Genomic DNA, 22,405 nt, shown 5'->3' on the forward strand with positions numbered 1-22,405 from the left:
GTAGAGCCACCTTTTGCAGCTATCACAGCTCCAAGTCGCTTCGGATAAGTCTCTATGAGCTTTCCACATCTTACCACTGGGATTTTTGCCCATTCCTCCTTGCAAAACTGCTCCAGCTCCTTCAACTTGGATGATTTGTGCTTGTGAACAGCAATTGTTAAGTCTGGCCACAGATTTTCTATTGGATTGAGGTCTGGGCTTTGACTAGGCCATTCCAACACATTTACATGTTTCCTCTTAAACCACTCAAGTGTTGCTTTAGCAGTGTGTTTGGGGTCCTTGTCCTGCTGGAAGGTGAACCTCCGTCCTAGCCTCAAATCACACACAGAGTGGTACAGGTTTTGCTCAAGAATTTCCCTGTATTTAGCACCATCCATCTTTCCCTCAACTCTGACCAGTTTTCCAGTCCCGACTGCTGAAAAACATCCCCACAGTATGATGCTGCCACCACCATGTTTCACTGTGGGAATGGTGTCCTTTGGGTGATGTGATGTGTTGGGTTTGCACCAGACATAGCGTTTTCTTTGATGGCCAAAAAGTTAAATTTTAGTCTCATCAGACCAGAGCACCTTCCTCCATACATTTTGGGAGTCTCCCACATTCCTTTTTGCAAACTCAAAACGTGCCATTTTGTTTTTTGCTGAAAGTAATGGCTTTCTTCTGGCCACTCTGCCATAAAGCACAACTCTATGGAGCGTATGGCTTATTGTCGTCCTATGTACAGGTACTCCAGTCTCTGCTGTGGAACTCTGCAGCTCCTCCAGGGTTACCTTAGGTCTCTGTGCTGCCTTTCTGATTAATGCCCTCCTTACCCGGTCTGGGAGTTTTGGTGTGCAGCCGTCTCTTGGCAGGTTTGCTGTTGTGCCATGTTCTTTAAATTTGGTTATAATAGATTTGATGGTGCTCCTAGGGATCATCAAAGATTTGGATTTTTTTTAATAACCTAACCCTGACTTGTACTTCTCAGCAACATTGTCCCTTACTAGTTTTGAGAGTTCCTTGGTCTTCATGGCAGTGTTTGGTTAGTAGTGCCTCTTGCTTAGGTGTTGCAGCCTCTGGGGCCTTTCAAAAAGGTGTGTATATATGTAATGACAGATCATGTGACACTTAGATTACACACAGGTGGACATCATTTCACTAATTATGTGACTTCTGAAGGTAATTGGTTGCACCAGAGCTTTTTGTGAGCTTCATAACAAAGGGGGTGAATACATACGCACATGCCAATTATCAGTTTTTAATTTCTGAAAAATTGTTTTATGTATATATGTTTCTGATTTTACTTCACCAACTTAGACTTATTGTGTTTTGATTCATCACATATAATTCAGATTAAAAAAAATTTATCTCAAGGCTGTAATGTAACAAAATCCATGGGGGGGGTGAATACTTTTACAAGGCACTGTAAGTATATCTTTGGTTTTTGGAATATGATAATGCAAGCCTGCTTGATTTCCCAGTTTTAGAATCTTGGAGAGGTCTGATAGACATAATCGGACTGACTTACTAAAATTGAAGAGTGCACAATAAATTGTAAGCTCTAACGAGCAGGGCCCTCTTATTCCTCCTGTATTGAGTTTTATTGTACTTGTACTGTCCTCCCTAATGTTGTAAAGCGCTGCGTAAACTGTTGGCGCTATATAAATCCTGTATAATAATAATAATAAGGTGCAACCCTGCATTGAAACTAGTCAGCTTCCAGTTTTTTTTTTCTCTCAAAGCTTAACTTAAAAATCTGAAGTTGGAAGCTGATTAGCTACCATGCAGAGCTGCACCAGATTTTGCACTCTCCGGTTTTAGTAAATCAACTCTAAAGTTACTTGTAAACTGAGATTTTAACTGAAAAACAGCAAAAATCATAAAACAAAAAAATTGTATTTTTATTCTTTGTAATTAAATGCATGAGTTCAAAGAAAATGGAAGTGATGTGTTGTCATTTGTAATGGGATTCATTTGTACTTTTTTCTGTTTTCTAAACATAGGAAGAGATTGGGGGTGTACATATTTGATAGGAAATAGTAACCGATCACAGATCATTTGGTCTGATGTTCGAAAACTTAAATCTGGTTGCTGCACTTTTGATCATGGATAAAGCTAAATCCTTAAAAAACCTAAACTCAATTATAGAGTGTGAAATAGCCTTACAAAATGTAATTAGTATCAATAACATGAATTATTCACACAAATACGCGCAAGAATATAACATGCCTTGTTATTACCATTGTAACAAAAAGGGGAAAGTATGAGCATTCTTGCATTAAAGTATAACTGAAGGCAACATTTTTTTTAGTTTTGGACAGAGAGGAGATGGATTAGAACCCCTGTCAGGTTTTTATTGCTGTCTGTGCCCCCATTAGGGAGATTCACCCTCTCTTTTTGTCCCATTTACCATTATCATTGAAAGTGAAAGTAAAAGGAAACCACAAATTTTGGGTTGTCCCAAGAAAAGTAATTGAAGGGAAATTTTCCAACGGGGACCCTAGTTTTGGTGACCTGGGGGTCCCCAAGGGATTCCCTTAATTTGCAGGGATTTTCCCTCACTTCCTGTTTTGGCTATGGGACCAGAAGTGAAGGGATATCTCCTTAATGGGACACAGATGGCAAAAAATAAACTGAGGGTATATGACCCTCCCTTACTCTAGCCAAAATAAAAAAAAGTTTGCCTATAATTCTACTTCAAGCCTAAATGTGCCGGTATGTTTTCAGCAGTCCTGCCGTGATGTATCCCAGTGAAATTTTGTTTTTAACCCTTTTATGTTATGTCTAAATAGAATATGATCAAACGAATGTTATCTGAGATACACATGAAATTCACAAAATTTACTTTCTATGTATAAACATTCAAAGGAAAATCACAATTTGTCTAAGGCTCGCCAGCTCCTAAATGTCTTGCAGGACAATTTCATGGTTCAGATGGTAGACGCACCAACTAGAAATAAAGTGTTACTGGATCTACTGATTACCAACAATACAGACCTGATCATGGATGTGGAAATACGGGGCAATTTAGGAAACAGCGATCACAGGTCAATTGGCTTCAGTATAAATCACACAAATAGGAAACATAAGGGGAAAACAAAGACACTGAATTTCAAAAGAGCCAACTTCCCTAAACTACGAACCTTGTTAGAAGGCATGAATTGGGATAAAATCGTAGGAACAAAGAACACGGAGGAGAGATGGGTTTTAAATAAGGACATTAGCCAATGCATCCCATTGGGTAATACATTTAGAAGAGCGAGCACAAGTTCTGGATGGCTTAACTCCAATGTAAAAATGCATATAAAAGCAAAGGTGAAGGCCTTCAAAAAATACAAGGTTGAGGCATCATCATCAGCATTCAGACTTTATAAAGAATGCAACAAGAAATGTAAGGTGCAATTAGGGAGGCTAAGATAGTACTCGAAAGACACATACCGGAGAAGAGCAAAAAAATCCCAAGAAATTCTTTAAGTATGTAAACAGTAAAAAAGGGAGGACAGACCATATTGGCCCCATAAAGAATGAGGAAGGAAATCTGGTTACAAAGGATGGGGAGATGGCGAGGGTATTGAATTTATTCTTATTCTCAGTCTTCACGAGGGAATCGGGGGCTTCAGTAACCAAAACTGCAGTGTTTATCCTTATGACACATCACAGGAAGCACCTCCATGGTTAACAGAGGACACAATTGAAATTAGACTTGGGAAACTTTAGACTTGGGGAACATTAATAAATCACCGGGACGGGACCAGATGGCTTGCAAGGTACTTAGGAAACTCAGTCAAGTAATTGCCAGACCATTGTTCCTAATTTTTATTGACAGTCTACTGACTGGAATGGTACCAGGTGATTGAAGAAAAGCCAATGTAGCACCAATATTTAAAAAGGGTCAAAAATACATCCCTGGGAATTACAGACCAGTTAGCCTAACATCAATAGTATGCAAGCTCTTGGAGGGGATGATAAGGGACTATATACAAGATTTTAGTAACGAGAACGGTATCATTAGCAGTAATCAGCATGGATTCATGAGAAATCGTTCTTGCCAAACCAATCTATTAACCTTCTATGAGGAGCTGAGTTGCTATCAGAATAAAGGAAGGCCTGTAGATGTGGTGTATCTGGATTTTGCAAAAGCATTTGACACAGTTTCCCATAAACATTTACTGTACAAAATAAGTTCTGTTGGCATGGACCATAGGGTGAGTACATGGATTGAAAACTGGCTACAAGGGCGAGTTCAGAGGGTGGGGATAAATGGGGAGTACTCGGAATGGTCAGAGGTGGGTAGTGGGGTCCCCCAGGGTTCTGTGCTGGGACCAATCCTATTTATTTTGTTCATAAACGACCTGGAGGATGGGGTAAACAGTTCAATCTCTGTATTTGATACTAAGCTAAGCAGGGCAATAACTTCTCCACAGGATGTGGAAACCTTGCAAAAGATCTGAACAAATTAATGGGATGAGCAACTACATGGCAAATGAGGTTTAATGTAGAAAAATGTAAAATAATGCATTTGGGTGGCAAAAATTTGAATGCAATCTATACACTGGGGTAGAACCTCTGGGGGAATCTAGGATGGAAAATGACCTGAGGTCCTAGTAGATGATAGGCTCAGCAATGGCATGCAATGCCAAGCTGCTGCTAACAAAGCAAACAGAATATTGGCATGCATTAAAAAGGGGATCAACTCCAGAGATAAAATGATAATTCTCTCGCTCTACAAGACTCTGGTCCGGCCGCACCTAGAGTATGCTGTCCAGTTCTGGGCACCAGTCCTCAGAAAGGATGTACTGGAAATGGAGCGAGTAGAAAGAAGGGCAACTAAGCTAATAAAGGGTCTGGAGAATATTAGTTATGAAGAAAGGTTGCGAGTACTGAACTTATTCTCTTTGAAGATAAGACGCTAGAGAGGGGATATGATTTAAATTTATAAATACCGTACTGGTGACCCAACAATAGGGATAAAACTTTTTTTGCAGAAGGGTTTAACAAGACACGTGGCCACTCATTAAAATTAGAAGAAAAGAGGTTTAACCTTAAACTACGTAGAGGGTTCTTTTCTGTAAGAGCGGCAAGGATGGGGAATTTCCTTCCACAGGTGGTGGTCTCAGCGGGGAGCATTGATAGTTTCAAAAAACTATTAGATAAGCACCTGAATGGCCGCAACATACAGGGATATACAATGTAATACTGACATATAATCACATACATAGATTGGACTTGATAGACTTGTGTCTTTTTTCATCGATGACCTGAACACCATAAACCTTAAATAAATAAAGTAAAAAAATATAATGCCAGGTCATTAACCCCTAACCTCCTACTCTGAGCACTAAAATTAATCCGGTATAAACGCTTTTCTGATAAGGATTTTATTTTTATTTTCATGTAAAAATTATACCTTTGATTTATGAGTATTATGGATTATGTTTTTGTGAACTCAGGTTGGGCTCTAAATTGCCCGTTTTTAATATTGCACAAATAATATAAGGGTTAGGAATTTTATTTGCGACTTTCTCTGGATCACCCATGAGTTATTCGCTTCTCTCATTAGTCATGTGGAAGCTTTTTATCATCTATGTGGTTTTTGAATTGGGCTGGCTGTAACTCAAGATGAGGCTTGGCTAATTTCAATTGTATTTAAGGTGGTGATGCAGTATACCGCCCGTGCCCCAGGACGACATAATTTGTGACGAAACGTGTAGTGAGGAGTGAGGTGCTGACGTCACCACCACCCCTGTGTCCGAACTGACTGGTTATCTTTGGTTGTGTATGGCCGACACACCAGATTTTAGGCGCTGTACTTTACGTATTGTGAGTACTATGGATATTATCTATTACGCCTCCGAAGGATTTTACACTATGTGGAGCTTCTTGGTCTCTTTTTTGGTGCCATTTTCTATCTCTACCTGACGCGTGACACTGGAAGTGTGAAACATCATTGAGACGTGGAAAAGGCCCTGACTGGGTGTTAAGCCACAGGTCCTTCCCTATCCCCTATAACAAGGGGTCTACCAGAGCTGATAAGAGTTCACTACAGCTGGTGGTGGATTCACCAGCAGTTTGGTGATGGATGATGGACAGTATTGAGTTTCAGTGGTATTTTCAATACATCATTTTATTGTGGACATTTCAAGTTTCTGTTGCATTATATTTTTTTATTCACATATTTATCACATTAATTTGTAAATTTTTCCAACAATTGATTAGTTCAATTGTTTTTGGTTTATATTAATAACTAGTGCGATTATCAATTTTTCCACTTTTGCTTGTGTTTGTGTTACACTAAGAATTGCTGCTTATTTTTCATTTTTTGTATTTGAGGTTCATTTAGCACGGTCATACATATTTTTTTCAAAATCAAGGCCTGCCTGGAGAAAGTCCAACAGTAAAGAGGTGGATGGAGAAGTAAGATCTGCCCCTTTGTCGACAGCAAAAGCTTTGAACTTGTCCCAGACTTTGGCATACATGTTATTAGTTGAAGGTTTCCTGGATTTTGCGAGGGTCGAAATCACCTTGTATGAACACCCTAGTGACTGGAACCTTTGCCTTTCAGTATCCAGACTTGAAGATTTAACCTGAGAGGGTTGGGAATGCGAGAGATTACCCTGGGAGAGCAAGTATGGCATGATTGGTACTGAGATGTACTGCTAAGGGGAACCATGGACGTCTTGGCCAATATGGAAGAACTGCCATTGCTGATATTGGCTCTGTTAGTAATCTCGCTAGGAACCTCGAGATAAGAGGACGAGGAGGGAATACATAGGCCAGGGTGCATCTCCATGGGCTCAATCCACAGCTTCTGCTTGGGGATGAGGGAGGCACGAGATAAACCTGGGTAACTTGGTGTTGGTTGCCGAGGCAAAGAGATCTATCTCCAGCAATCCCCAAAGATCCACCATCCAGCTGAAGACCAGGGGATGGAGTGACCACTCGTTGGTATCCCGCAAGTTCCGCAAAAGGTGATCGGCTTCCAGGTTAAAACGACCTGGTAGGTAAACTGCAGGCTGACATAGTTCCTATCAAGCTTAGACATTTGGATGCTGATAGGTGATGTGTTGACTTGAGCGATGTCATCTTTCGACATCTTGACGCTATTTTGTGGCGTGGCAAGGCAACTGTTCCCTTCGCAGTGTTGAAGAGGGCTTCCAGATAGATCATCTTCTGGGTTGGTAGGAGCTGGCTCTTTTCTTCGTTCATCAACCAACCAAATCTGAGAGGGTTGATATGACAATCTTTCTGTGCGACAGTAGCTGGGTTGGGTTTCCTGCCAATAGAAGGATATTGTCTAGATAATGAAAAACTGAGACCTCTTTCTCTCAGGGGAGCAGGTATTTAGATTAGGACCTTCGAAAACACACTTGGAGAGGTGCAAAGCCCGAAAGGCAGGCTCCAGAACTGAATGTAAAGTTGACCTACAGCGAATCTCAGATACCTCTGAAAGGTTGGAAGAATCAGTATATGGAAGTATGCATCTCTGAGATCTATGGATATCATCCACTCTCCCGGCTGTACGGCCTGTATGATTGTCTTAAGAGATTCCATTTTGAAAGATTACAGATGTATGAAATGGTTTAGTTTCTTCAGGTCTATTACCAGTCTCTAGCCCCCTATTCTTTTTGGTAACGAGGAAAAGAGCGGAGTAGAAACCGGAGAATCTCTCTACCTGAGGAACTGGGCAAGTGGTGTAGAGATTCTGCTTTTAGAGGAGAGCTCGGGATCCTTGTGGGTGATAAGTGATCCTGAGGGGGTTGGCCTGTAAAGGTCCAGAAGTGGCCGAAGCAAACCATAGAGACCACCCAGGGGTCCATGCATTGGCGCTGCCAGATCTCGGAGAATAGTTGTAGTCTGGCACTGACTTGGGACTCCCCGGATGGCCCAGAGTCAAAAGGACTTAGAGTTGGGAAGGACCCCCTTGTTTGTCTTCGGAAAGGTTGCCTGCATGCTCCTCCATGCCTTCTTGGGGTCCCTGTCCTGTATGAACTTTCTGAAATCTCTGTTACTTAATGGCTGGGTCTTGATCTCCTTATCCTTTTCTCTTGCTGCAGAAGCCCTGTCTTTCCTGTCACCCGTGAAATGACTTTTGCAAGTTTTTCACCGAAGAGAGCTTTCCCTTCAAATGGTATCTTACACCAATTTTGCTTGGATACAGCGTCCGCTGCCCAAGGCTTTAACCACATGGCTCTTTTAGTCATGATGTTATGAAGCATAGCCCCGGCTGAGCATCTGATGATGTCAATAGATGCCTCTCCAACAAAATACACGGAAAGCTTGAGTTCCTCCAGTGCCTTGATGTCAGCGCAATCGCTGGTCTACGGGCTCCTCCAGCTGATAGGCTTTCTTTAGATCGACGTCAATACATCTATCTAGTGGGTCTTTGAAAGAAGTGGAATCGTCCAATGGGTAAAGTTACATTCTTGGCTAAGGGCACTACCGCTGCATCCACTACTGGAAGGTGGTCAATTAACACTGCAGCCTCTCCTGCCCTGCTCTTTTCGGTTTTCTTCCACTCTTCCTCAATGAGGCCTTTAACCTCATCTATGAGAGGGAAAAAGGACAAACGTTTTCTTAGGAATGGAAAATATTTTTTGGCTTTTTTAGGTCGTTCCTCAGCCTTTTCCCAGCCAATAGCCTGTTTTACAGCCTGTACATAGGATTGTACTAAAGCAAAACGAAACCCAGTAGCAGGGTTGCCAACCTCCAGCAGCATTTTTTACTGACGAAACATGGACAATTTACTGGCAGAGCTCATTTCTTACTGACAACCTGAGAAATTACAGAACTCCTATTGAAAACTAACATAGTGAATATTTGAATAGTATAAACATGAGATGGAAACACTGACAATACCTACAACAAAGTAATTTGCTTGATTTACACTTAAAAAGTAAACATGAAATGATCAGCCCCTGATATTTACTGGCAGTTGTAAAAAAAAGCACTGATTTTTACAAACTGTCAGTAAATTTACTGGCGGTTGGCAACCCTACCCAGTAGGGTCTGATTAATCAACAGAATCTTTTGAGAGATCCTGATCTACTGACGCTTTGGAGGGCTGCTGTAACATAGGTAGAGTAGATTCCCCCAAAGGTGGGCCCAGAACCACCGACTCTGCCCCCTCATCTTGATTATGCTAAGGTATTCGATGCAATGGCAGAGAGGCCATTAATTCAGAGAAGGAATCCTTGACGAACTTCTTCAGCAGGTCGGATACTTGCTTACCTTCTGATTCTCTGTGGTATTATCTCTAAAACAGTTTTTGTAGACCAACTTGTCAGCCATCAGGGTCGCTCCGCATTCCCAGCACTTTCTTTTTCCCTCATGGCTTACAGAATGGGATGAGTGATGACCCCTTGACGATTTTCGTCCATCACTTGATCGGTGGCAAGATGAGTGGCCATGACGGTCTGGGCTGACTTCAATAGAATCATGCCTAGATGTCTCCTTGGATAACCTTGGAAATACAGGACAAGAGGGGAAGAAAAAGGGTCCCAGCGTAAATGCACTCTTTTTTTTGTATTAACCGAAGACCCTTACCTTAGGACAACGTGAGGGTTTTGGTCAGATGTCGACCGACTCGTGACTAGAAGCTCAGAGAGCAGCTGAAGGAAGATCGAGGTAAAAAGAGAAGTTTTACTTATCATAAATTATTTACTTTTCCTATATCCCCCCCCTTTTTTATCTTACTTTGGTTTTTTTTCAAGAGAAGAAAATAAGGTGTTATAGGGACCACACAGAGGCAGGCAAGTACTTGTAGGAGCTCCAATACAGACAACCTTCTGGGCGATAGAGAGCTGCTATAATGAACTCAGCTTGGCACCTAAATATAGAAGTGGGCGGTCCATAAGATAAACAGACCCACCCACAGTCTAAAAAATAAATAGCAAAATAGACCTTTTAAAGTGGGGTTCCACCCAAAAAACAAAAATACCTGGAAAAATTCTTAAAAAAAAAACAAAAAAACATTTGGATATTTTTTTTTTTTTTTTACTTACCTCTAAATGCCTGTTGCTAGGTGGTCCCTCGTAGTCTGCCTGTTCCTCTGCCTGGGCTGGTGACATCACTTCCCCCCAGGCACAGGAAGGGCTCCGCTCTGCTCCCTCCCTCCTGTCAATCATCTGGGACCCATTACAGGTCCCAGGTGATTGAGCGGCCAATCACAGCGCGCGGCGCCGCTCGCGCATGCGCAGTGGGTGCCAGGCTGTGAAGCCACAGCCTGGCGCCCACAGTTGAAATGCCGGCGCCGACGAGCGAAGGGGGGGGACGAGCGGGGCTTCGATCCCCCGCATCGCTGGACCCAGGGACAGGTAAGTGTCCAATTAAAAGTCAGCAGCTGCAGTATTTGTAGCTGCTGACTTTTAATTTTTTTTTTTTTTGACGGCCCCCCTGGGTGGAACTCCTCTTTAAGCCATCAAACAAGATGGCTGCCGCGGTTTCAATAACATCCCGCATGCGCAAACATGGACTGATTCCACTGGACGCTCCACGCTGTATCCTCAGTGATTTCCAGACTGCTGACACATGCATGGCATGGCAACCTGGATACTGGTCATAAGAAGTCAGCTCCTAGGGAGGGGGTGAGACGGATCCAGAGATGGTAGACCTGGCAGACGAGATGCCGCCCCCCACAGCCCAATCGATCCAGGGAAAAATGCCAATCCAAGACGCTATCTAGTGCAAGTATGTGCCTTAGGGAGAATGAAAGAAAAGGGAGGGGAAGGATAGAAAGAGAGAAAGGGAAGAGAAAGTGGAGAAAGAGAGAGAAAAAAAAAAAGACTGCTCACTGATCCTGGTCTGTCAGGTGCCCAAAATCAGCAAAAACGCTCCTGGTTAGGAGACTGCTGTAGTCCCAAAAGGCCCTCAGAGTGAACTCCTCAACCTATCAATTCTTTTAGCAGCCCAGGACTGAGGACTGCATTTGGGAGAGGCTGAACCCAAACGGAAACTGCATGAAGCAGAGGTAAGGCATTAATGTCACGGTAAGTTATGAGGAAAAACAGGAGAATTATGGAGAAGACTTTAACCTTTTCATTTATCATATTCGCTGTTCTGAGGGTGGAGCTTATCACTAGTATGCTGCCATGGATGCACCAAAATCCAAAATGAAAAAGAAAAGTTTTGCCTATAGTTCTACTTGAAGGTTGTAGACAGGCATTTTGGGCCATGAGCTGGAGAGTGGTTGCCATCTTTCCTATCCAATATTGCTGTAACACTGATATTTGATTTGTCATTACCAGTGGTATTATTATAAATTGCTAAAATGGTAGATGAATTAAATTTAGTGACTAAAATAGAGTGAGTTAAAGTTTATCTATGGCCAGAACGTAAAATCATTATATTCATTTCCACATTTTTTTGTGTGGAAAATTCTGTTTATTGTTATTATAGGAAAAGAAATACAACACAAGAAGCCAATTGGGCATACCCAGGCTCTAGGGTCACAACTATCTATACAAAAAACAACTGACTATCTTCCCTCTTTGGTACCAATTCCTCAATTCCTAAAAAATGTGATCAAAATCCGTCGTGAGGCTGTACATCTCCAACATTCCACCGAAGTGGAGCTATAGATCAAAGCCAACCGTGATGGAGTATAATAAATTATATGAACTATTTTGAACTGTATGAAACGTTCATTACTAGTAAAACAAATTAATAATAATAATGCCATAAAACTATTGACTATTTTGTAGACGCTATAACTTTTGCACAAACCAATCAATATACACGTATTGCTATTTTTTTTTACCAAAAATATGTAGAAGAATACATATTGGCCTAAACTGAGGAAAAAAAATGTTTTTTTTTTATATATTTTTGGGGGATATTTATTATAGCAAAAAGTAAAAAATATTGTGTTTTTTCAAAATTATTGCTCTTTTTTTGCTTATAGCGCAAAACATAAAAACTGCAGAGGTGATCAAATACCACCAAAAGAAAGCTCTATTTGTGGGAAAAAAAAGGACATTGATTTTGTTTGGGTGCAATGTCGCGCGACCGCGCAATTGTCAGTTAATCCAACGTAGTGCCAAATCGCAAAAAGTGCTCTGGTCAGGAAGTGGGTAAAATCTTCCGGGGCTTAAGCGGTTAACTAGACATAACAAAGTACCATCATCCAAATTAATATATTGAGAAAAGGCGGAGGGTGGGGAAGTCGGGCAGTTGCTGAAGCTGACCATACATTTGTTCCCACCCCAGTATCTCGGTATTGATAAACAACAACGTGGTTATCATATAAAAAACATTATTTATTACATATAAAAATGACATACAGATTTCATTTTAAAAGCAAAATTTAAATAATCAATAAATACTCAGGGTTTCCCCAAGAGAGCGTGTCTAAAAGATTGACATTTCCTCTACTAGTTTTGCGGTACATACACTGCTTCTTCAGGAAGAATAATCTTTAAGACAAATAATTGGATAAAGCAAAACGGTTTGCCATGTGGTTCCACACCTGGCCATTGACCAGTCGGATGAGCAACTTGTTTTCTATTTTTTTGCTGAACCATAATTGTATAAGTTTTTTAAATGTAATTTATTTGATCTATGCTTTACTATGCTTTATCCAATTATCTGTCTTATAGATTATTCCTCCTGAATAAGCGGTGTATGTACCTCGAAACTAGTAGAGGAAAGGTCAATCTTTGAGACACACCTCATCAATAGATATTTCTTGGGGGAACCCTGAGTATTTGTTTATTGATTATTTCCATTTTGCTTTTAAAATGAATTCTGTGTGTCATTTTTATATGAAATAAATAATGTTTTTTATATAATAACCACGTTGTTGTTTATCAGTACCAAGAGTGCATCATAACTATTGGGGTGGGAAAAAAATGTATGGTCAGCTTCATAACGCAGCTTGGATGAGGTCAGTGCCCAAGAGTCAATTTTTAAGACTCAAGAGAAATTGCACCAATAGGAGTGATTTTCTCCAGGAGGCCTCAACTCTCAAAATGAAATTTCTTGAGAAGGATTACCAGTTACCAGAATTAGAGGATGCTATCAAAAGTGCTGACGAGAGGGTCAGAGATAATCTGCTTGTCCCTAGGATTAGGGACCAAGATGACCCTTTTAAGTTTGCTCTGTTCACCACCTATTCCAACCAACACTTTTCTGTTAAGAAAATTATGAGCAAGCACTGGGGTGTACTTCGTAATGATCGAATTCTGGGGCCTCATCTCCCTGAGAAACCTCATGTGATGTTTAGAGGGGTCCCTCCACTAAGGTTGCAGGTAGCACCCAATATTATTGAACCTCAGAATATGGGGGGCTTCTTCCCTCATAGGAAGTGCCCCATATGTAAAATTAACGCACATACGCATAGAAGGACAGAGTCTTCCAGTCCTCCCCTACCAATGAGGAGTTTCCCATTAAACCCTTTATTACCTATACATCTAGGAATGTTGTGTATGTTGTCTGGTGCCCATGCGGGCTTCAATATATTGGTCGCACAATACGGATGTTGCATGTGCAATTAAGTGAACATGTGGCCAATATAAAAAAAGGGTTTCCGAAGCACAGTTTATCCAAACATAATGACCTGTGTCATAATCAAGATCCTAAAGGTACTGTGTTTTTAGGTATTGACAGATTCACTAGTAACTGGAGAGGCAGTAATGTGGTAAGAGAGGTATCACGTCTAGATATATCAGGTTAGGTGCTATGCCCCACATGGTATGAACATAAAGTGGGACATTAATTCATTCATCAATAATAGCTAATTCGTTTGGGGGTTTTTTACCTTATTGTCTCCTCCTTGACAGTATTTTTAATTTAATGTTGTATTAATGTCTTTGCAATATGTATGGAATTGGGGACTAAATGTTGAATAGTTATTAATAGTTTGATTTTGTTAATATATTTTTGTACCACAAAATGGCGCTGCCATATTTGTTTGATTACCCAATGTTTCTTTCTGAGTGTGAAGTTTAAAGTTTTTTGCACATCGTAATAATGCTTCCTGTCAATGGATTGCATAGTATTTCCTGTTTCCTGTCGTTGGAACACAGTGTATCATCTATTGCTTCCTGCTTCCTGTTGTTGGAACGCAGGTAATCCCACCCACCAATAAGCCGTCCCCTATATATAATTGGACATAACACACATCAAGGAGGAGTTGGAGACGTGTGACGCAACTTGCATGCTGGAATGCGGCGGTCATTTTGTGGGTTGGAAACGCTGGACGTTTGCTACAATGCTTACACTAACCTGCTGAAATGTGAGTGTAACATTTTTTAGCCTTAATTTATCAATAAAACTTCTGTTTGGATGTCTGCACTATGAGGAGTCTCTTTTTCTCTCTTAACCGCGTAATGAGATTGTAAAGGATTTACAGAGTCATCCTTGTGCCGTTGAGGAGCTGCTATTAATTTATATTCATGCTTGTTATCATCTACCTAAGGGTAAGAGGCAGTGTGTTTGGGTGACAGTGGCGGTCTCTTCACTTGTCTGATACCTCAAGACACATCTCTTTGGCTTATTTTGGACTTTTTAGAGTGGATTATATTCACATGTTTGTGCCAGTTTATCTGTGCCAGCAATATATTTGGGGTTCATGTTGGACTTTTTTAAGCAATTCACCAATTTCCATATATCTGTTTGTGCTTTGTCCATGCATATTGTGATAGCTGCTGTTTAATACTAATTTTAATTTAAGATACCATATGCTCCCAGCGCAAAAAATTTGGGTTTTTCTACTGTGATATATGTACTCATCTAATGTAGTTATCAATTACTGTACTTTTCTAATTAATAAAGTAATAAGAAAAAGCGTTCATGGCTAAATGACAACATGTAGTAGATAGTTACATTAGGTTGATTGGTTTTGTCAAGAATCATCATAATGAATGAGTCAGGAGTGAGAGACAACTGTACATGCTTTGTTGGACTATGACAATAAATGCATTAAATTGAATTAATTCATGAATGCCATTCAAGACATCACTGCAAATGACAGTCCTGTCCCTGTTCTATTCAAGATATAACTGTATTTAGTAAAATGTTAGTTTTATTTTTCTAAAAAGTAGGATTGTTTTGAGAGGCCAGTAAGTTTATGTAGTGGCAAAAATGCAGGACACTTGCATCAAACAACAAAGAATATCCTAGAGCTTGCTTGGATATATTAGAGCCAATATTGCATTTCCCATTGTAAACTAGTAGGTTTTCTGTTTTACATAAAAAATAAGCAAAGACTTTGATTGCAATACAGGAAAATAATTCAAATCATGTATCTTTGCTTACAGAGTATAGCACGATGTTGACTGCGCGTTCCATGCTTTCTACTGCACAATGGGAAATGTTCTGACATAAGCACTGCAGAATAATAAAATAGCCTCCAGATTGTATTGCAGGACAGGAAAAAATCACCTAGATTCAGTGGCGGCTGGTGGTATATTTCTGGGGGGGGGGGCTAACAGTGCACCCACAGACACCCCCCCGGTCAGGTCAGGTCACCTGGTCAGTCAGAGGGTTCCCAGCCCGACAGCTTCCCCTTGCTTCTCCTCCTCAGCATCACAGCGACATCACTCCCTCCTCCTCCTAGGCTAATTGGAACGCTTCTCCTTTCGGGCAATTGGGAAATGGGTCTCATGACCCGCTTCCTAGTTGGCCGGGAAGAGGATCAGTGTGACATTAGCGAATATTCATTTGATAGTGTCACACAACTGGGTGGGCTCGGGGCGCAGTGCTCTGCGCCCCAAGACCACCCTTTTTTGAAGCCTATTAGAGCCTCTTGCTCTAATCACATGCTTCTAAAAAAAAAAAAAAAACCCTAATTGGAATCCATGTGTCTTCTAAACCTAAATTCCCTCTGAGGCTGGGTTCACACGCCCTGGGGCCCCCCACCCCAAAGCACCTTGTCCCCATGTTGATGAGGACAAGGGCCTCTTCCTGACAACCCTGGCCATTGGTTGTCGGGGTCTGTGGGCGGGGGGCTCAATAAGGGGCTTTAATAAGGTGGGCCCCCAGATCCCGGCCCCCCACCCTATGTGAATGAGTATGGGGTACATCGTACCCCTACCCATTCACCTAGGAAAAAAATTGTCAATAAAAAAAAAAAACACACTAGACAGGTTTTTAAAGTAATTTATTAGGCAGCCTCCGGGGTCTTCTTCTGACTCCGGGGGTCTTCTTCCGACTCCTGGGGTCTTCTTCCGACTTTGGGGGTCTTCTTCCTTCTCCGCGCTCTCCGGCCTCCTCCACGCTCTCCGGTTCTTCTCCCACTCTGCGGTATCTTCTGCCGGGCTCCTCCGCTATCTTCTGCTCTTTTACCGGCTCTTTTGCTAGCGGTGGCCAGGTCTTCGCCGGAGAGTGCGAAGAAGAGGCCGGAGAGCGCGGGGAAGAAGGAAGGAGACCCCTGAAGTTGGAAGGGTACCCCAGGAGTCTAGAAAAGACCCCCAGAGCTGCCTAATAAATTACTTTAAAAACCTGTCTAGTGTGTTTTTTTTATTGACACTTTTTTCCTAGGTGAATGGGTAGGGGTACGATGTACCCCATACTCATTCACATAGGGTGGGGGGCCGGGATCTGGGGGGCCCCCTTATGTGGCCTGGTATGGTTTAGGAGGGGGGGCGCTCGCTCGTCCCCACCCCCTTTCCTGACCGGCCGGGCTGCGTGCTCGGATAAGGTTCTGGTATGGATTTGGGGGGGACCCCAGGCCGTTTTTTCAGCGTAGGGGGTAAGATGATACCAGACCCAAGGGCCTGGTATGCTCTTGGAGGGGGAACCCATGCTGGTTTTTTATTTAAAATTTGGCGTGGAGTTCCCCCTCAAGATTCATACCAAACACAGTACCTGGTATTGGCGGGGATCCAAGTCGGATCCCCGTTCATTGAATGTCGGACGTATGTCGGCTTTAAGTCACGGGGCAAAGTCAGATCCAAAGTACAGTAGGTGACCGCGATATTGTGTCAATCTCGCCGCACTTCTCGGCGAGATTTGACACCTACGTGCCCCGTCGCAGGAGCCAGCACCGAGATGGCTCACTCATCGGGAAAGGAAAACTTTGTTTTCCTTCCACGGTGAGTGACAGGCAGTGCTGACAGCTGTCTAGTATGAATCCAGAGGCGGGAACACCGCGCCAAATTTTAAATGAAAAAACCGGCGTGGGTTCCCCCCTCGGGGGCATACCAGGCCCTTAGGTCTGGCATGGATTGTAAGGGGAACCCCCTATGCCGAAAAATCGGCGTGGGTGTCCCCCCCAAATCCATACCAGACTCTTATCCGAGCACGCAGCCCGGACGGCCAGGAAAGGGGGTGGGGTCGAGCGAGCGACCCCCCCCGAGCCGTACCAGGCCACATGCCCTCAACATGGGGGGGTGGGTGCCTTGGGGGAGGGGGTGCGCCCTGCGGGCCCCCCCACCCCAAAGCACCTTGTCCCCATGTTGATGAGGACAAGGGCCTCTTCCCGACAACCCTGGACGTTGGTTGTCGGGGTCTGCGGGCGGGGGGCTTATAGGAATCCGGGAGCCCCCCTTAATAAGGGGGCCCTCAGATCCCGGCCCCCCACCCTGTGTGAATGAGTTTGGGGTACATGGTACCCCTACCCATTCACCTAGGGAAAAAGTGTCAGTACAAAAAAAACACAGTACACAGGTTTTAAGAATAATTTATTAGTCAGCTCCGGGATCTTCTTCCGACTTCGGGGGGTCTCCTTCCGACTTCTCCCGGTGTTCGGCCTCTTCTCCCGGGCCCCGCCGCTATCTTCTTCCAGCTCTATTGCCAGCGAGGGGCCCGGTCTGCTGCCGCTGTCTTGTCGCCGCTGTCTTGTCGCCGCCACTGTCTTGTCGCCGCCGCTGTCTTGTCGCCGCTGTCTCGCCGCTTCTTCTCTTCTTTTCTTCTTCCCTGATGTTGACACGACGCTCTCTCCGGCTCGAATGCTGTGTGTGAGCTGCGGAGCCATTTATATAGGCGGTAACCCCGCCCCCTTACGACGTCATGGTCCCAGCATGCGCAGGGACTCTGGGATCACGCCCCCTTATGACGCCAGAGTCCCTGCGCATGCTGGGACCATGACGTCGTAAGGGGGCAGGGTTACCGCCTATATAAATGGCTCCGCAGCTCGCACACAGCATTCGAGCCGGAGAGAGCGTCGTGTCAACATCGGGGAAGAAGAAAAGAAGAGAAGAAGCGGCGAGACAGCGGCGACAAGACAGCGGCGGCGACAAGACAGCGGCGACAGCGGCAGCAGACCGGGCTCCTCGCTGGCAATAGAGCTGGAAGAAGATAGCGGCGGGGCCCGGGAGAAGAGGCCGAACACCGGGAGAAGTCGGAAGGAGACCCCCCGAAGTCGGAAGAAGATCCCGGAGCTGACTAATAAATTATTCTTAAAACCTGTGTACTGTGTTTTTTTTGTACTGACACTTTTTCCCTAGGTGAATGGGTAGAGGTACCATGTACCCCAAACTCATTCACACAGGGTGGGGGGCCGGGATCTGGGGGCCCCCTTATTAAGGGGGGCTCCCGGATTCCGATAAGCCCCCCGCCCGCAGACCCCGAAAACCAACGGCCAGGGTTGTCGGGAAGGGGCCCTTGTCCTCATCAACATGGGGACAAGGTGCTTTGGGGTGGGGGGGCCCGCAGGGCGCCCCCCCTCCCCCAAGGCACCCACCCCCCCATGTTGAGGGCATGCGGCCTGGTACGGCTCAGGAGGGGGGGCGCTCGCTCGACCCCACCCCCTTTCCTGGCCGGCCGGGCTGCGTGCTCGGATAAGGGTCTGGTATGGATTTGGGGGGGACCCCCACGCCGATTTTTTTCGGCATAGGGGGTTCCCCTTACAATCCATGCCAGACCTAAGGGCCTGGTATGCCCCCGAGGGGGGAACCCACGCCGGTTTTTTCATTTAAAATGTGGCGTGGTGTTCCCGCCTCAGGATTCATACTAGACAGCTGTCAGCACTGCCTGTCACTCATCGCGGAAGGAAAACAAAGTTTTCCTTTCCCGGTGAGCGAGCCAGCGCGACATTCACAGTACCCTGTCGCCGAGAACCAGCGCGATGGTATCGCGCTGGAAACACAATCTCGCGGTCAGGTACTGTAGGACGGCTGTCGTGTCGCACCAGTGTGAACCCGGCCTAAACCTAATACCCTCTAAACCTAAATTCACCCTGTTGAAATCCCTCCTCCCGGGACTAATTTTTTTCCCCCCCAGCTCAAATCTTCTCTCTCCCCATGTGCCCCCAGCACAAATTCCCCCCACCCCCCAACAAAAAAAAAACATTGCCCATCTTAGCACAAATCCTCTACCTCTAAATTCCCCCTCCAAGCACAAATTCCCCCTCCCCCCAACAAAAAAAAACATTCCCTGTCTTAGCACAAATCCTCTACCCCTAAATTCCCTCTCCAAGCACAAATCCCCCCACTCCAAAACCCCCCTTCCAGCACTAATTCCCCAATCCCCCATCCTAGCACATATCCACCCCCACAAATTCACCCTCTTAGCACAAATACCCCTCAATAATCCCCACCCCCCCAAAAAAAATATTTCCCCTCTACCATATTACTTTTATAGCACAAACCCCCAAATCCCCCCTCCTAGCACAAATCTTCCCCATCCCCCTTCAAACACAAATCACCCCAAATCACAACACATTTGCCCTCTTAGAACCGTTCTTACCTCCTGCCACTCCCTACATTCCTCTTCTCAATACAAATCCCCTCCTCCCCTATCTCCTAGAGGTGACCCCCCCACCTCACATGATACTATAGTGCTCAGGGCAGTAACACATCTCAAAAAAAGTTGGGACAGGGCCATGTTTACCACAAGGCAGCATCCCCTATTCTTTTAACAACATTCTGTAAATGTCTGGGAACTGTGGAGACAGGTTGTTGGAGTTTTGGGAGAGGAATGTTGTCCCATTCATGCCTGATATAGAGTTCTAACTTTTTAACAGTACTGGGTCTTCTTTTTCATATTTGTCATTTCAAGATGCGTCAAATATTTTCAGTTGCAAAGTGAAAGGTCTGGACTGCAGGCAGGCTAGTTAAGCACCCAGACTCTTCTACTATGAAGCCACACTGTTGTCATAGCGGCAGTATGCGATTAAGCATTGTCCTGCTGAAATATAAAAAAATATTGTCTGAATGTCAGCATATGCTGCTCTAAAACCTGGATATATCTTTAGGCATTGATGGTGTCTTTCCAGATGTGTAAGCTGCCCATTCCTAATGCACCCACATACCGTCAGAGATGCAGGTTTTTGAATTGAGCGCTGGTAACAAGTCAGAAGGTCCCTCCCCTTTTTAGTCCAGAGGACACGGCACCCATTGCTGACAAAAAGAATGTCAAATTTCAATTCGCCTGAAGTCAGAACTGTTTTCCACTTTGCAGCAGACCATTTTAAATGAGCTTTTACCCAGAGAAGATGGTGTTGTGTCTGGACCATGTTCAGATATGGCATTCTTTGCATGATAGTACTTTAGCTTGCATCTTTGGATGGCATGGTAAACTGTGTTCACAGACAGTGATTTTTGGAAGTATTCCTAAACCCATGCAGTGATGTTCATCACAGAATCATGCCTGATTTTAATGCAATGCTGCCCAAGGGCCCAAAGATCATGAGCATGCAATATTCCATTTTTTTCCTTTTGCACAGAGATTTCCCCAGATTCTCTGAATCTTTTGATTATATTGTGTACTGTAGATGATTGTTTGACAATTTTTAGAAACGGCTCTTCACAGATTGGTGCAACTGTGCCCATCTTTATTTCTGAGACACTCTGAGTCTCTAATTGTCAGACTTTCACATACCTGACTGACGAACCCGATACAGCAGGGGAAAGCCTCCCTTACGTATCTGGTTCCCGGCCCCTGGTAGTGTAAACAGAAGGCACGGGAGCACAGAATGGTATGAGAGCCTGGCGGGTGACTTGTGGAGTTAAGGCCCAGGATCCTGGTGCAAGTAGACTGGAGGTGCTTGGAAAGCTGGAGCACAGTCAGCCGGTGCAGAGCAGGAGCAGAGTAGGCAGGTCCGGTCACAGGTAGAGTTGGCAACAGGCGGTCGGCACAGTACAGAGGAGCAGGCAGGTTCAAAGTCCAGGTCACAGGCAGGGTCGGCAGCAGGCGGTCAGCGTGGTACAAAGGAGCAGGCAGATTCAAGGTCAAAGGCAAGCCGGGGTCAGATGCAGGCAGATAGCAGAGAGTAATCCAATAGACAAGGCGGGTAACAAGATCAACTTTCAGACAAGTAACGGGAAACACAGGACTGGGAGCTGCAGATCGGACAGCACAGAGCGAAGTGTACCAGCACACTAAATAGGGCGGTTGGCGCCAAACACCGTGCGCACGCACGGGCGCGCGCCTATGCACACCCGTGCGTGCCCGCACAATGGCGCACACGGGGCGCGCGCCCGCACGCACGGGTGCGCGCCTGCACGTGCCGGCGCGAACCGGCGCACACCAGAGTGCCTGATATTAATTCTGTTCTGGGATCTCCCTGACAGTGCCCCCCCCCTTAAGGGCAGCCTCCGGATGCCCATCCGGGCCAGTCTATCAGCATGGGCACTCCAAAAATCCCTTAGAAGTTCTTTAGCATGCAGGTTGCTTTCTGGTTCCCAGGAATTATCTTCTGGTCCATACCCCCTCCACTTGATGAAGTATTGGACTTGGTTGTGTCTCTTCCTGCAGTCTAGGATTGCTTCCCACCTCAAATTCTTCTCATTGTTGATGATTACAGGTTCAGGCGGGCCGGTATTATGGTCCAAAAAGGAATTGGAAGTAACAGGTTTAAGCAAGGACACGTGGAAGACTGGGTGGACCTTCAATGTATTGGGTAAGTCAAGCTCATAGGTCACATCATTGATTTTCCTCTTGACCGAAAAAGGACCCATGAATTTGGGACCTAGCTTCCTTGAGGGGCAGGCCATTTTTAAGTTAACGGTAGACAGCCAATATGAGTTCTCCTCGCTTTTTTCTGTCAAACATCCTTTTATTGTATTCTTGGGTTTTAGCCATGGTTTCTCTTAGTAACTTATTGTTGGTGATTAAAAAATTCATTGTTTCGGAGACTGCAGGAATCGCACATTCGGGTAATGAACCGGTCAAGAAGGACGGGTGAAATCCATAGTTGGCAAAGAATGGCGTTTGTTTAATGGCAGAGTGCACAGAGTTGTTGTAGGCAAACTCGGCAATAGGCAGAACAGAGACCCAATCGTCCTGTGAGAAGGCAGAAAAGCAGCGGAGGTACTGTTCTAGCGTCTGATTAGTTCTCTCCGTCTGCCCATTCGTCTGGGGATGGTAGGCAGACGAGAATGCCAATTCAGTCTCAAGCGAACCACAGAGAGCCTTCCAAAACCTGGAAGTGAACTGAACACCTTGATCAGAAACTATACTTGATGGCACTCCATGCATCTCACTATTTCCTTGATGAAAATCTTCGCTGTTTCCAAAACTGAAGGTGTGCCTTTCATGGGAAGAAAGT

The sequence above is a fragment of the Aquarana catesbeiana genome, linkage group LG02 (genome assembly GCF_042186555.1).
Source record: "Aquarana catesbeiana isolate 2022-GZ linkage group LG02, ASM4218655v1, whole genome shotgun sequence".
In the NCBI taxonomy this organism is placed as follows: domain Eukaryota; kingdom Metazoa; phylum Chordata; class Amphibia; order Anura; family Ranidae; genus Aquarana; species Aquarana catesbeiana.